The following is a 16,940-nucleotide window of genomic DNA, read 5'->3' as shown; positions in this document are numbered from 1 at the left end:
CAGGGAATGATTAGGGGGTGTAACTGAGGAGTACAGGGTCTGAATAGGATGTGTAACTAGGAGGTGCAGGGATTGATTAGGGGGTGTAACTGAGGAGTGCAGGGTCTGAATAGGATGTGTAACTAGGAGGTGTAGGGAATGATTAGGGGGTGTAACTGAGGAGTACAGGGTCTGAATAGGATGTGTTGGAACTAGGAGGTGCAGGGATTGATTAGGGGGTGTAACTGAGGAGTACAGGGTCTGAATAGGATGTGTAACTAGGAGGTGCAGGGAATGATTAGGGGGTGTAACTGTGGAGTACAGGGTCTGAATAGGATGTGTAACTAGGAGGTGCAGGGATTGATTAGGGGGTGTAACTGTGGAGTACAGGGTCTGAATATGATGTGTAGGAACTAGGAGGTGCAGGGAATGATTAGGGGGTGTAACTGAGGAGTACAGGGTCTGAATAGGATGTGTAACTAGGAGGTGCAGGGATTGATTAGGGGGTGTAACTGAGGAGTACAGGGTCTGAATAGGATGTGTAACTAGGAGTTGCAGGGATTGATTAGGGGATGTAACTGTGGAGTACAGGGTCTGAATAGAATGTGTAACTAGGAGGTGCAGGGATTGATTAGGGGGTGTAACTGTGGAGTACAGGGTCTGAATAGGATGTGTAGGAACTAGGAGGTGTAGGGAATGATTAGGGGGTGTAACTGAGGAGTGCAGGGTCTGAATAGGATGTGTAACTAGGAGGTGTAGGGAATGATTAGAGGGTATAACTGAGGAGTACAGGGTCTGAATAGGATGTGTAACTAGGAGGTGTAGGGAATGATTAGAGGGTATAACTGAGGAGTACAGGGTCTGAATAGAATGTGTAACTAGGAGGTGCAGGGATTGATTAGGGGGTGTAACTGTGGAGTACAGGGTCTGAATAGGATGTGTAGGAACTAGGAGGTGTAGGGAATGATTAGGGGGTGTAACCGAGGAGTGCAGGGTCTGAATAGGATGTGTAACTAGGAGGTGCAGGGAATGATTAGGGGGTGTAACTGTGGAGTACAGGGTCTGAATAGGATGTGTAACTAGGAGGTGCAGGGATTGATTAGGGGGTGTAACTGTGGAGTACAGGGTCTGAATATGATGTGTAGGAACTAGGAGGTGCAGGGAATGATTAGGGGGTGTAACTGAGGAGTACAGGGTCTGAATAGGATGTGTAACTAGGAGGTGCAGGGATTGATTAGGGGGTGTAACTGAGGAGTACAGGGTCTGAATAGGATGTGTAACTAGGAGTTGCAGGGATTGATTAGGGGGTGTAACTGTGGAGTACAGGGTCTGAATAGAATGTGTAACTAGGAGGTGCAGGGATTGATTAGGGGGTGTAACTGTGGAGTACAGGGTCTGAATAGGATGTGTAGGAACTAGGAGGTGTAGGGAATGATTAGGGGGTGTAACTGAGGAGTGCAGGGTCTGAATAGGATGTGTAACTAGGAGGTGTAGGGAATGATTAGAGGGTATAACTGAGGAGTACAGGGTCTGAATAGGATGTGTAACTAGGAGGTGTAGGGAATGATTAGAGGGTATAACTGAGGAGTACAGGGTCTGAATAGGATGTGTAACTAGGAGGTGCAGGGATTGATTAGGGGGTGTAACTGTGGAGTACAGGGTCTGAATAGGATGTGTAGGAACTAGGAGGTGTAGGGAATGATTAGGGGGTGTAACCGAGGAGTGCAGGGTCTGAATAGGATGTGTAACTAGGAGGTGCAGGGAATGATTAGGGGGTGTAACTGTGGAGTACAGGGTCTGAATAGGATGTGTAACTAGGAGGTGCAGGGATTGATTAGGGGGTGTAACTGTGGAGTACAGGGTCTGAATATGATGTGTAGGAACTAGGAGGTGCAGGGAATGATTAGGGGGTGTAACTGAGGAGTACAGGGTCTGAATAGGATGTGTAACTAGGAGGTGCAGGGATTGATTAGGGGGTGTAACTGAGGAGTACAGGGTCTGAATAGGATGTGTAACTAGGAGGTGCAGGGATTGATTAGGGGGTGTAACTGTGGAGTACAGGGTCTGAATAGAATGTGTAACTAGGAGGTGCAGGGATTGATTAGGGGGTGTAACTGTGGAGTACAGGGTCTGAATAGGATGTGTAGGAACTAGGAGGTGTAGGGAATGATTAGGGGGGTGTAACTGAGGAGTGCAGGGTCTGAATAGGATGTGTAACTAGGAGGTGTAGGGAATGATTAGAGGGTATAACTGAGGAGTACAGGGTCTGAATAGGATGTGTAACTAGGAGGTGTAGGGAATGATTAGAGGGTATAACTGAGGAGTACAGGGTCTGAATAGAATGTGTAACTAGGAGGTGCAGGGATTGATTATGGGGTGTAACTGTGGAGTACAGGGTCTGAATAGGATGTGTAGGAACTAGGAGGTGTAGGGAATGATTAGGGGGTGTAACTGAGGAGTGCAGGGTCTGAATAGGATGTGTAACTAGGAGGTGTAGGGAATGATTAGAGGGTATAACTGAGGAGTACAGGGTCTGAATAGGATGTGTAACTAGGAGGTGTAGGGAATGATTAGAGGGTATAACTGAGGAGTACAGGGTCTGAATAGAATGTGTAACTAGGAGGTGCAGGGATTGATTAGGGGGTGTAACTGTGGAGTACAGGGTCTGAATAGGATGTGTAGGAACTAGGAGGTGTAGGGAATGATTAGGGGGTGTAACTGTGGAGTACAGGGTCAGAATAGGATGTGTAACTAGGAGGTGCAGGGAATGATTAGGGGGTGTAACTGTGGAGTACAGGGTCTGAATAGGATGTGTAACTAGGAGGTGCAGGGATTGATTAGGGGGTGTAACTGTGGAGTACAGGGTCTGAATATGATGTGTAGGAACTAGGAGGTGCAGGGATGATTAGGGGGTGTAACTGAGGAGTACAGGGTCTGAATAGGATGTGTAACTAGGAGGTGCAGGGATTGATTAGGGGGTGTAACTGAGGAGTACAGGGTCTGAATAGGATGTGTAACTAGGAGGTGTAGGGAATGATTAGGGGGTGTAACTGAGGAGTGCAGGGTCTGAATAGGATGTGTAACTAGGAGGTGTAGGGAATGATTAGAGGGTATAACTGAGGAGTACAGGGTCTGAATAGGATGTGTAACTAGGAGGTGCAGGGATTGATTAGGGGGTGTAACTGAGGAGTACAGGGTCTGAATAGGATGTGTAACTAGGAGTTGCAGGGATTGATTAGGGGGTGTAACTGTGGAGTACAGGGTCTGAATAGAATGTGTAACTAGGAGGTGCAGGGATTGATTAGGGGGTGTAACTGTGGAGTACAGGGTCTGAATAGGATGTGTAGGAACTAGGAGGTGTAGGGAATGATTAGGGGGTGTAACCGAGGAGTGCAGGGTCTGAATAGGATGTGTAACTAGGAGGTGCAGGGAATGATTAGGGGGTGTAACTGTGGAGTACAGGGTCTGAATAGGATGTGTAACTAGGAGGTGCAGGGATTGATTAGGGGGTGTAACTGTGGAGTACAGGGTCTGAATATGATGTGTAGGAACTAGGAGGTGCAGGGAATGATTAGGGGGTGTAACTGAGGAGTACAGGGTCTGAATAGGATGTGTAACTAGGAGGTGCAGGGATTGATTAGGGGGTGTAACTGAGGAGTACAGGGTCTGAATAGGATGTGTAACTAGGAGTTGCAGGGATTGATTAGGGGGTGTAACTGTGGAGTACAGGGTCAGAATAGGATGTGTAACTAGGAGGTGCAGGGATTGATTAGGGGGTGTAACTGTGGAGTACAGGGTCTGAATAGGATGTGTAGGAACTAGGAGGTGTAGGGATTGATTAGGGGGTGTAACTGTGGAGTACAGGGTCTGAATAGGATGTGTAACTAGGAGGTGTAGGGAATGATTAGGGGGTGTAACTGAGGAGTGCAGGGTCTGAATAGGATGTGTAACTAGGAGGTGTAGGGAATGATTAGAGGGTATAACTGAGGAGTACAGGGTCTGAATAGAATGTGTAACTAGGAGGTGCAGGGATTGATTAGGGGGTGTAACTGTGGAGTACAGGGTCTGAATAGGATGTGTAGGAACTAGGAGGTGTAGGGATTGATTAGGGGGTGTAACTGAGGAGTACAGGGTCTGAATAGGATGTGTAACTAGGAGGTGTAGGGATTGATTAGGGGTGTAACTGTGGAGTACAGGGTCTGAATAGGATGTGTAACTAGGAGGTGCAGGGATTGATTAGGGGGTGTAACTGTGGAGTACAGGGTCTGAATAGGATGTGTAGGAACTAGGAGGTGTAGGGATTGATTAGGGGGTGTAACTGTGGAGTACAGGGTCTGAATAGGATGTGTAACTAGGAGGTGTAGGGAATGATTAGGGGGTGTAACTGAGGAGTGCAGGGTCTGAATAGGATGTGTAACTAGGAGGTGTAGGGAATGATTAGAGGGTATAACTGAGGAGTACAGGGTCTGAATAGAATGTGTAACTAGGAGGTGCAGGGATTGATTAGGGGGTGTAACTGTGGAGTACAGGGTCTGAATAGGATGTGTAGGAACTAGGAGGTGTAGGGATTGATTAGGGGGTGTAACTGAGGAGTACAGGGTCTGAATAGGATGTGTAACTAGGAGGTGTAGGGATTGATTAGGGGTGTAACTGTGGAGTACAGGGTCTGAATAGGATGTGTAACTAGGAGGTGCAGGGATTGATTAGGGGGTGTAACTGTGGAGTACAGGGTCTGAATAGGATGTGTAACTAGGAGGTGCAGGGATTGATTAGGGGGTGTAACTGTGGAGTGCAGGAAATGATTGGAGGGTAGAACTGAAGGCGTAGGAGTGATGAAGGATATTTGGCAGTGTAGTCTGTAATGGGAAATTGGAATAATCAGAATACAGAAATTAGAATACTCCTTACCTTAGATGTTGAAATTTGGCTTAGCAGGACCATGTGATGGAGAGTGAAGTAGTCGGGGTGAATTCCTGGGTATCCTGTGGATGCAAATCCTCTGTAATTAGAGTGGAGGTCAGACAGACGTATCTGAGCTTCTGGTGGACAGTGAACCTCTGTGATTGGAGTGGAGACCAGACCAGTATCTGGGTGGACTGAGGATCTCTGTGATCGGAGTGGAGGTCAGACCAGTATCTGGGTGGACAGAGGATCTCTGTGATTGGAGTGGAGGTCAGACCAGTATCTGGGTGGACGGAGGATCTCTGTGATCGGAGTGGAGGTCAGACCAGTATCTGGGTGGACGGAGGATCTCTGATCGGAGTGGAGGTCAGACCAGTATCTGGGTGGACGGAGGATCTCTGTGGCCAGAGTGGAGGTCAGACCAGTATCTGGGTGGACAGAGGATCTCTGTGATCGGAGTGGAGGTCAGACCAGTATCTGGGTGGACGGAGGATCTCTGTGGCCAGAGTGGAGGTCAGACCAGTATCTGGGTGGACTGAGGATCTCTGTGATCGGAGTGGAGGTCAGACCAGTATCTGGGTGGACTGAGGATCTCTGGAGTGGATGTCAGACCAGTATCTGGGTGGACTGAGGATCTCTGTGGTCGGAGTGGAGGTCAGACCAGTATCTTGGTGGACGGAGGATCTCTGTGATCGGAGTGAAGGACAGACCAGTATCTGGGTGGACGGAGGATCTCTGTGATCGGAGTGGAGGTCAGACCAGTATCTGGGTGGACGGAGGATCTCTGTGATCGGAGTGGAGGTCAGACCAGTATCTGGGTGGACGGAGGATCTCTGTGATCGGAGTGGAGGTCAGACCAGTATCTGGGTGGACTGAGGATCTCTGTGATCGGAGTGGAGGTCAGACCAGTATCTGGGTGGGCAGTGAACCTCTGTGGTCGGAGTGGAGGCCAGACCAGTATCTGGGTGGACAGAGGATCTCTGTGATCGGAGTGGAGGTCAGACCAGTATCTGGGTGGACGGAGGATCTCTGTGGTCGGAGTGGAGGTCAGACCAGTATCTGGGTGGACGGAGGATCTCTGTGATCGGAGTGGAGGTCAGACCAGTATCTGGGTGGACTGAGGATCTCTGTGATCGGAGTGGAGGTCAGACCAGTATCTGGGTGGACTGAGGATCTCTGTGGTCGGAGTGGAGGTCAGACCAGTATCTGGGTGGACGGAGGATCTCTGTGGTCGGAGTGGAGGTCAGACCAGTATCTGGGTGGACGGAGGATCTCTGTGATCGGAGTGGAGGTCAGACCAGTATCTGGGTGGACTGAGGATCTCTGTGATCGGAGTGGAGGTCAGACCAGTATCTGGGTGGACGGAGGATCTCTGTGATCGGAGTGGAGGTCAGACCAGTATCTGGGTGGACTGAGGATCTCTGTGATCGGAGTGGAGGTCAGACCAGTATCTGGGTGGACTGAGGATCTCTGTGGTCGGAGTGGAGGTCAGACCAGTATCTGGGTGGACGGAGGATCTCTGTGGTCGGAGTGGAGGTCAGACCAGTATCTGGGTGGACGGAGGATCTCTGTGATCAGAGTGGAGGTCAGACCAGTATCTGGGTGGACGGAGGATCTCTGATCGGAGTGGAGGTCAGACCAGTATCTGGGTGGACAGAGGATCTCTGTGATCGGAGTGGAGGTCAGACAAGCATCTGGGTGGACGGAAGATCTCTGTGATCGGAGTGGAGGTCAGACCAGTATCTGGGTGGACGGAGGATCTCTGTGGTCGGAGTGGAGGTCAGACCAGTATCTGGGTGGACTGAGGATCTCTGGAGTGGAGGTCAGACCAGTATCTGGGTGGACTGAGGATCTCTGTGGTCGGAGTGGAGGTCAGACCAGTATCTTGGTGGACGGAGGATCTCTGTGATCGGAGTGAAGGACAGACCAGTATCTGGGTGGACGGAGGATCTCTCTGATTAGAGTGGAGGTCAGACCAGTATCTGGGTGGACTGAGGATCTCTGTGATCGGAGTGGAGGTCAGACCAGTATCTGGGTGGACTGAGGATCTCTGGAGTGGATGTCAGACCAGTATCTGGGTGGACTGAGGATCTCTGTGGTCGGAGTGGAGGTCAGACCAGTATCTTGGTGGACGGAGGATCTCTGTGATCGGAGTGAAGGACAGACCAGTATCTGGGTGGACGGAGGATCTCTGTGATCGGAGTGGAGGTCAGACCAGTATCTGGGTGGACGGAGGATCTCTGTGATCGGAGTGGAGGTCAGACCAGTATCTGGGTGGACGGAGGATCTCTGTGATCGGAGTGGAGGTCAGACCAGTATCTGGGTGGACGGAGGATCTCTGTGATCGGAGTGGAGGTCAGACCAGTATCAGGGTGGACGGAGGATCTCTGTGATCGGAGTGGAGGTCAGACCAGTATCTGGGTGGACGGAGGATCTCTGTGATCGGAGTGGAGGTCAGACCAGTATCTGGGTGGACAGAGGATCTCTGTGATCGGAGTGGAGGTCAGACCAGTATCTGGGTGGACGGAGGATCTCTGTGATCGGAGTGGAGGTCAGACCAGTATCTGGGTGGACGGAGGATCTCTGTGATCGGAGTGGAGGTCAGACCAGTATCTGGGTGGACGGAGGATCTCTGTGGTCAGAGTGGAGGTCAGACCAGTACCTGGGTGGACGGAGGATCTCTGTGATCGGAGTGGAGGTCAGACCAGTATCTGGGTGGACGGAGGATCTCTGTGATCGGAGTGGAGGTCAGACCAGTACCTGGGTGGACGGAGGATCTCTGTGGTCGGAGTGGAGGTCAGACCAGTACCTGGGTGGACGGAGGATCTCTGTGATCGGAGTGGAGGTCAGACCAGTACCTGGGTGGACGGAGGATCTCTGTGATCGGAGTGGAGGTCAGACAAGCATCTGGGTGGACGGAGGATCTCTGTGATCGGAGTGGAGGTCAGACCAGTATCTGGGTGGACGGAGGATCTCTGTGATCGGAATGGAGGTCAGACCAGTATCTGGGTGGACAGAGGATCTCTGTGATTGGAGTGGAGGTCAGACCAGTATCTGGGTGGACGGAGGATCTCTGTGATCGGAGTGGAGGTCAGACCAGTATCTGGGTGGACGGAGGATCTCTGTGATCGGAGTGGAGGTCAGACCAGTATCTGGGTGGACGGAGGATCTCTGTGATCGGAGTGGAGGTCAGACCAGTATCTGGGTGGACGGAGGATCTCTGTGATCGGAGTGGAGGTCAGACCAGTATCTGGGTGGACAGAGGATCTCTGTGATCGGAGTGGAGGTCAGACCAGTATCTGGGTGGACGGAGGATCTCTGTGATCGGAGTGGAGGTCAGACCAGTATCTGGGTGGACGGAGGATCTCTGTGATCGGAGTGGAGGTCAGACCAGTATCTGGGTGGACGGAGGATCTCTGTGGTCAGAGTGGAGGTCAGACCAGTACCTGGGTGGACGGAGGATCTCTGTGATCGGAGTGGAGGTCAGACCAGTATCTGGGTGGACGGAGGATCTCTGTGATCGGAGTGGAGGTCAGACCAGTACCTGGGTGGACGGAGGATCTCTGTGGTCGGAGTGGAGGTCAGACCAGTACCTGGGTGGACGGAGGATCTCTGTGATCGGAGTGGAGGTCAGACCAGTACCTGGGTGGACGGAGGATCTCTGTGATCGGAGTGGAGGTCAGACCAGTATCTGGGTGGACGGAGGATCTCTGTGATCGGAGTGGAGGTCAGACCAGTATCTGGGTGGACGGAGGATCTCTGTGATCGGAATGGAGGTCAGACCAGTATCTGGGTGGACAGAGGATCTCTGTGATTGGAGTGGAGGTCAGACCAGTATCTGGGTGGACGGAGGATCTCTGTGATCGGAGTGGAGGTCAGACCAGTATCTGGGTGGACGGAGGATCTCTGTGATCGGAGTGGAGGTCAGACCAGTATCTGGGTGGACGGAGGATCTCTGTGATCGGAGTGGAGGTCAGACCAGTATCTGGGTGGACGGAGGATCTCTGTGATCGAAGTGGAGGTCAGACCAGTATCTGGGTGGACGGAGGATCTCTGTGATCGGAGTGGAGGTCAGACCAGTATCTGGGTGGACGGAGGATCTCTGTGATCGGAGTGGAGGTCAGACCAGTATCTGGGTGGACGGAGGATCTCTGTGATCGGAGTGGAGGTCAGACCAGTATCTGGGTGGACGGAGGATCTCTGTGATCGGAATGGAGGTCAGACCAGTATCTGGGTGGACAGAGGATCTCTGTGATTGGAGTGGAGGTCAGACCAGTATCTGGGTGGACGGAGGATCTCTGTGATCGGAGTGGAGGTCAGACCAGTATCTGGGTGGACGGAGGATCTCTGTGATCGGAGTGGAGGTCAGACCAGTATCTGGGTGGACGGAGGATCTCTGTGATCGGAGTGGAGGTCAGACCAGTATCTGGGTGGACGGAGGATCTCTGTGATCGAAGTGGAGGTCAGACCAGTATCTGGGTGGACGGAGGATCTCTGTGATCGGAGTGGAGGTCAGACCAGTATCTGGGTGGACGGAGGATCTCTGTGATCGGAGTGGAGGTCAGACCAGTATCTGGGTGGACGGAGGATCTCTGTGATAGGAGTGGAGGTCAGACCAGTATCTGGGTGGACGGAGGATCTCTGTGATCGGAGTGGAGGTCAGACCAGTATCTGGGTGGACGGAGGATCTCTGTGATAGGAGTGGAGGTCAGACCAGTATCTGGGTGGACGGAGGATCTCTGTGATCGGAGTGGAGGTCAGACCAGTATCTGGGTGGACGGAGGATCTCTGTGATAGGAGTGGAGGTCAGACCAGTATCTGGGTGGACGGAGGATCTCTGTGATCGGAGTGGAGGTCAGACCAGTATCTGGGTGGACGGAGGATCTCTGTGATAGGAGTGGAGGTCAGACCAGTATCTGGGTGCTCTACTGAGAAGTAAACTGAACTCTCAGGATTCTGGTCAGACAAATCTGATAAACATAGGATCTGATTCTATTGGCTGTTAGAGTGAGGTGGGGGCGGGACTCGGTGGAGCTCTGACAGCCAGGTGACATGAACTGTGAACAGAGCGATTGATGGAGGAGCAGGGAAGGGGGTCCACAGAGAATAGGAAGAGATGGACACTGATAACATCTTCCACAATGCTGCACACACTGACCAAATCCCGGGGGGAGATTTTCATACACACATGGGGGGGGGGGGGGTTTCATACACACATGGGGGGGGGGATTTTCATACACACATGGTGGGGGGGTTGGCCACAGAGCTTACAGCCTCATATTATGCACATAGCTGCTCACTCAGGTGTTATGAAGAAAGTTTGTATTAAGGGTTACCTGAGGACTGCTGTACATGAGTTATACACGTGGATGGGTAAGTAAGAAGGGATAAGGGGAGGACAGGTAAGTATGGGGGTATTAGAGGGGGCAGATAAGTAGGGGGAAGGGATTTGGAGAGGGAAAATAAGTATGAGGGTATTACAAGAAGACAGATATGTATGAGGATTATTAGACAAGGGTAGGTAAGTATTGGGGGGGGGGGGTATCTGAAGAGGGCACGCCAATAAGGGGGAAATAGAGGAGGATAGGGGAGTATTAGGAGAGGACAGGTGAGTATGGGGGCATCAAAAGAGGACAGGTAATGTAGGGGGCATTAGGAGAGGGAGAGGAACATATAGTAGGCATTAGAGGAGGGCAGGTAAATATTGGGAGTATTAGGAGAGGGCATGTAGGTATGAGGGGTATTAGAGGACGACAGGTAATTATGGGAGAGTTATTAGAGGAAAGAAGGTAAGAATTGGGGGGCAGGTAAATATTGGGAGTATTAGGAGAGGGCAGGTAGGTATGATGGGTATTAGATGATGACGGGTAAATATTGGGAGTATTAGGAGAGGGCAGGTAGGCATGATGGGTATTAGAGGGCAGGTAAATATTGGGAGTATTGGGAGAGGGCAGGTAGGTATGAGGGGTATTGGAGGGCAGGTAAATATTGGGAGCATTAGGAGAGGGCAGGTAGGTATGATGGGTATTAGAGGAGGACAGGAAAATATTGGGAGTATTAGGAGAGGGCAGGTAGGTATGATGGGTATTAGAGGAGGGCAGGTAAATATTGGGAGTATTAGGAGAGGGCAGGTAGGTATGAGGGGTGTTAGAGGAGGGCAGGTAAATATTGGGAGTATTAGGAGAGGGCAGGTAGGTATGAGGGGTATTGGAGGGCAGGTAAATATTGGGAGCATTAGGAGAGGGCAGGTAGGTATGATGGGTATTAGAGGAGGACAGGTAAATATTGGGAGTATTAGGAGAGGGCAGGTAGGTATGAGGGGTATTAGAGGAGGGCAGGTACATATTGGGAGTATTAGGAGAGGGCAGGTAGGTATGAGGGGTATTGGAGGGCAGGTAAATATTGGGAGCATTAGGAGAGGGCAGGTAGGTATAAGGGGTATTAGAGGACGACAGGTAATTATGGGAGAGTTACTAAAGGAAAGAAGGTAAGAATTGGGGGGGGGGGGCAGGTATAGGAGGTCAGCTGGCTTTGCAGTATCTTGCTGTCATCCACATTTCATCCTCCTAATGGTGAAGTTATGTTAGGGCAGGAAGTGGCCCCAGAGAGCCTGGCAGGGGCCATTGTCTCCCGCTCCTGGGACACAGTTCTATTTATACTGGGAGTCACATCTGGAAAAGAAGCTTTTAGCGGAGAGCACTGGGAGCACTGGGGAGCGAGAGAGAGTCCATCGTCCATTACTGGGCAAGAGGCGGCCAACCGTGTGCTGGTTAACCCTTCCCCCTCTGTGCGCTGTACCCCAGGTAACCCTCCACAGTGCTCTGTTTGACCCCCTACTCTCCGCACTGTGCCATATTCTGGTTAACCCTGTGCCCACCGCTGTGTACTGCAACCCGGTTAACTCTTTACCCTCTGATGTGTTCCGTAGTCCGGTCAATCCTTCACCCTCTGCTGCAGGACATACTCTGGTTAACCCTTCATTCTACACAATATGCCGTACAGTGGTTAACCCTTCATCTGCCACTGTGGGCTGTATTTTGGCTAACCCTTCACTCTCTGCTTTATAGTAAATTCTAGTTAACCCGTTAATCTCCGCTGTGTGCCATATTCTGGTTAACCCTTCACCCTCCGCTGTGTGCCCTATTCTGGTTAACCCTTCACCCTCCGCTGTGTGCCCTATTCTGGTTAACCCTTCACCCTCCGCTGTGTGCCCTATTCTGGTTAACCCTTCACCCTCCGCTGTGTGCCCTATTCTGGTTAACCCTTCACCCTCCGCTGTGTGCCCTATTCTAGTTAACCCTTCACCCTCCGCTGTGTGCCCTATTCTGGTTAACCCTTCACCCTCCGCTGTGTGCCCTATTCTGGTTAACCCTCCGCTGTGTGCCCTATTCTGGTTAACCCTCCGCTGTGTGCCCTATTCTGGTTAACCCTTCACCCTCCGCTGTGTGCCATATTCTGGTTAACCCTTCATCCTCTGCTATGAGCCGTACTCTGTTTAACCCTTCACCCTCTGACGTGTGCCATATTCTGGTTAACCCTTCACCTCCGCAGTGTGCCATATTCTGGTTAACCCTTTACCCTCTGATGTGAGCGATACTTTCCTTAACATTTCAGCCTCCACTGTGAACCATACTTTGGTTAACCCTTCACCCTCTGATGTGAGTTGTAAGTGTAGATGTAAGTTACGGCGGCATAGTGTATCTTTGGCGGCGTGAGGGCGCAAAATTCAAACGGTGATGTGATGGGGGCGTGTTTTATGTAAATACGTCGTGACCCGACGTAAACAACGTTTTTTTTTTAACTGCGCATGCGCCGTCCATGGGGGTATACCAGTGCGCATGCTCGAAATTAAACCGGAACAAGCCAATGCTTACGACGGTGATGTCATTCTACGCAAATCCCTATTCACGAATGACTTACGCAAACGAAGTAAAAAAATTTAAAATGCGAGGCGGGAACGACGGCCATACTTAACATTGAGTACGCCACCATATAGCAGGGGTAACTATACGCCGGAAAAAGCCGAATGCAAACGACGTAAAAAAAAGCGCCGGCCGGACGTACGTTCGTGGATCGCCGTAACTAGCTAATTTGCATACTCGACGCGGAAATCGACGGAAACGCCACCTAGCGGCTGCCGAAAGAATGCACCCGTGATCCGACGGCGTACTAAGACGTACGCCTGTCGGATCGATCCGAGATACCGTCGTATCTTGTTTTGTGGATACAAAACAAAGATACGACGCGCAAAATTTGAAATTATGCTGCGTATCAAGAGATACGCCGGCGTAATTATTTTGTGAATCTACCCCCATAGTTTACAATGTGGTCACCATAGATCTTTGTCTCGGTCATTTTGCACCCACAGCTCAGTGGTTCCAGTGACAGAGCTGACCCTGACATGCTGTGTCATTATGTTGTCTATTGAAGCCTCTGGCTGTCACATGTGTCACTGGGGGATATGTGACATTCTTGTGTCACGTATCTCATACATTGATCCGCACCAAGTCTAATCATCATTATAATATCATTTCTCTGCCACAAATATGAATTGCAGCATGGATAAGAAATTTATAGACAAATTGTATTTGTATCACATTTTATGTCATACAAACCAGCAAAACTCATTGGGCCAAATTCACATAGGTTAGCAGATCTTTAGATCCGCGTGATCTATGTGTTTTAAGATCCGCCGCCGCAAGTTTTTGAGGCAAGTAGGTAATTCACAAAACACTTACCTCAAAACTTGCGGCGACGGATCGTAAATCCCCCGGCGGAATTCAAATTCCGCGGCTAGGGGGAGTGTATTATTTAAATCAGGCGCGTCCCTGCGCCGATTTAAATGCGCATGCGCCGTCCGCGAATTTTCCCGGCGTGCATTGCTCCCAATGACGTCGCTAGGACGTCATTGGTTTCGGCGTGAGCGTAACTTGCGTCCAGCGCTTTTGAGAATCGACGTACGCAAACAATGTAAAATTTAAAAATTCGACGCGGGAACGACGGGTAAATTAACATTGGCTCATAGAAGCAGGGGTAACTATACGCCGGAAAAAGCCGAACGCAAACGACGTAAAAAAAAAAAAGCGCCGGGCGGTCGTTCGTTTCGGAATCGGCGTATCTTCTCATTTGCATAATCGTCGCGTAAATAAAGCGAAACGCCACCTAGCGGCCGGCCGGGAATTGCAGCCTAAGATCCGACAGTGTAACACAGTTACACCTGTCGGATCTTAGGCATATCTATGCGTAACTGATTCTATGAATCAGTCGCATAGATACGACCGACGTAAATCAGAGATACGACGGTGTATCAGGAGATACACCGTCGTATCTCTATGTGAATCTGGCCCATTTCCTGCACCAGCACCAATCTATTCACTTATGATGTTCTAACATCCCAGGACTCCATCCTACTGGTCAGCCAGTCATATCAGCGGATGTTGGTTCTGGCGTCCAGTATATTGGCAGTCTCTAATAAGGGTAAAAGATAGCCAAAGCCTACAACAAGCAGCTACAGCCTCCAATGAAGGGGAGGCTACTCTATGTTGTGACCTGGCCTCAGTGTTGTATATGGCCCTACCACCTCCAGCTTTGAGCGAGTGAGATAATAATGTACATGGCGAGACCTGGACCATACACAGCCCTGATATCACTCTATAAATGCAGCACCTGGTCACCGTGGGCCAGATTCACAGAACAGATACGATGGCGTATCTCCTGATAAGCCGGCGTATCTCTGTGTTCCGGCCGTCCTAACTATGCGGCTGATTCATAGAATCAGTTACGCATAGATAGCCCCAAGATCCGACAGGTGTAATTGAATTACACTGTCGGATCTTAAGGATGCAATTCTAGGCCGGCCATTGCGGTCGGCGTAGAATATGCAAATGACTAGTTACGGCGATTCCCGAACGTCCGCGCTGCCCGTCGATCTAACTTTACGTTGTTTCCGTCGAGATACGCAGCGTAAAATAAGGGCTGAGCCCTAGGTGTTCTAAGCCATGTTAAGTATGGCCGTCGTTCCCGCGTCGAAATTTCGTCGTCTGTGAATGGCGCTGGACGCCATTTATGTTAACGTCTAAACAAATGACGTCCGTGCGACGTCATTTAGCGCAATGCACGTCGGGTAATTTACCCGACGGAGCATGCGCAGTACGTTCGGCGCGGGAACGCGCCTAATTTAAATGGTGCCCGCCCCATTTGAATTAGGCGGGCTTGCGCCGAGCGGATTTACGTTACACCGCCGCAAGTTTACAGGTAAGAGCTTTGTGAATCAGGCACTTACGCTGTAAACCTGCGGCGGTGTAACGTAAATCAGATACGTTACGCTGCTGTGGAGCAACGTAATTCTATCAGAATCTGGCCCCATATTTCCATCCTATACATCCAATGAAGCGCTCCTATCTTATACCCAGGGACCCCCATACGGGGCCGCTGTTAGAAAGTACAGCCTACGTGACAGGGCCCCCCTCCGAAAATATTGAATGATATTTTCACTAAAATGCCACAGCCACAATGCTATGCTTTGCAGCCATGGCAGAAAATAGACCCACTAAAGTGTAAAGCATGTGGTTGCAGTACAATAGTGTAGGTAAAGGGGTTGTAAAGGTAAAACAAATTTCCCTAAATGGCTTTCTTTACCTTAGTGCAGTCCTTCTTCACTTACCTCATCCTTCCATTTTGCTTTTAAATGTCCTTATTTCTTCTGAGAAATCCTCACTTCCTGTTCTTCTGTCTGTAACTCCACACAGTAATGCAAGGCTTTCTCCCTGGTGTGGAGAAAGCCTCTTGAGGGGGGAGGGGGCGAGCAGGAGTGTCAGGACGCCCACTAACACACAGCTCTTTTCATTATCTGCAAAGTAGAGAGCGTCCTGACCCTCCTGCTCGCCCCCTCCTCCTCAAGAGGCTTTCTCCACACCAGGGAGAAAGCCTTGCATTACTGTGTGGAGTTGCAGACAGAAGAACAGGAAGTGAGCATTTCTCAGAAGAAATAAGGACATTTAAAAGGAAAATGGAAGGATGAGGTAAGTGAAGGAGGACTGCACTAAGGTAAAGGAAGCAATTTAGGGAAACATTTTTTTACCTTTACAACCCATTTAAAGCAGTTAAATCTGCCAGTCAAATGTGCTTTGCTCTCTGAAGAGCAGTCAGCATTTGGATCACAAAGGATCAGAGAGCAAAGCACATTTAAATGGGTCCTTAATTTTTTTATTTTATTATTTGGTTACATTTTGCTTTTTTAGAATTACATTTTTTATTTAATTTTACATTTTTAACTGCCCTGTTGGGAGCTGCTGTGAAATATCAGGGGTCTAAACAGACCCCCTAATGTCTCACATTTGAGACTGAGAAAGGGATTGAGGACATTCATCAGCCCCCCCCGCTGCAGCCTCAGCTGCACTGGACGTTACTGAATCAGTGGCGGCTGGTGTTTTTTTGTTGGGGGGAGGGGAAAACCAGCCCCCCCATGGCAACGCAAACCCCCCACCCCCACACTGTCTGCCGGTCGGTCCACTGGCACTTACCCCGTCTAAGCGGCAGGCATCCGATCAGCAGCGGCTGGGTTTGGGCATTCGAGGAGCGGTAGGGTTTGGGCATCCGAGGAGCGGTAGGGTTCGGGCATCCGAGGAGCGGTAGGGTTCGGGCATCCAAGGGGCGGTAGGGATCAGGCATTGGCCAGTGGCCCTTCACCTTCTCGTTCTACTGTGCGTCTCCTCCCCTTCTCCTAGGTGTCCGATAGGATCACCTGTCTTTACAGCCAATCGGGTGACGGATATCAGACCCATTTCCCGATTGGCCAGGAGGAGGATCAGTGTTAATATTCATTCGCTGTTGCAACACAACTGGGTGGGCTCCAAACGCAATGCTCTGTGTCCTGAGCCCACCCTATTTTGAAAGGGTATATAATGGGAACAGAATGGGAGAACATGTTGGGAATCCCATTCAATCACTATTGCATTCCCCACAATAGCTGCGCCTGAGGACTTTCTGCAAATCTGAGGGGAAGATCTGAAATGAGGGGAAGCTCTGCTGATTTTATCATCCAATCATGTGCAAGCTAA

This window comes from Rana temporaria, chromosome 13 (genome assembly GCF_905171775.1).
Source record: "Rana temporaria chromosome 13, aRanTem1.1, whole genome shotgun sequence".
Classification (NCBI taxonomy): domain Eukaryota; kingdom Metazoa; phylum Chordata; class Amphibia; order Anura; family Ranidae; genus Rana; species Rana temporaria.
The sequence above is the reverse complement of the archived record's forward strand: the minus strand, read 5'-3'. Positions refer to the sequence as shown.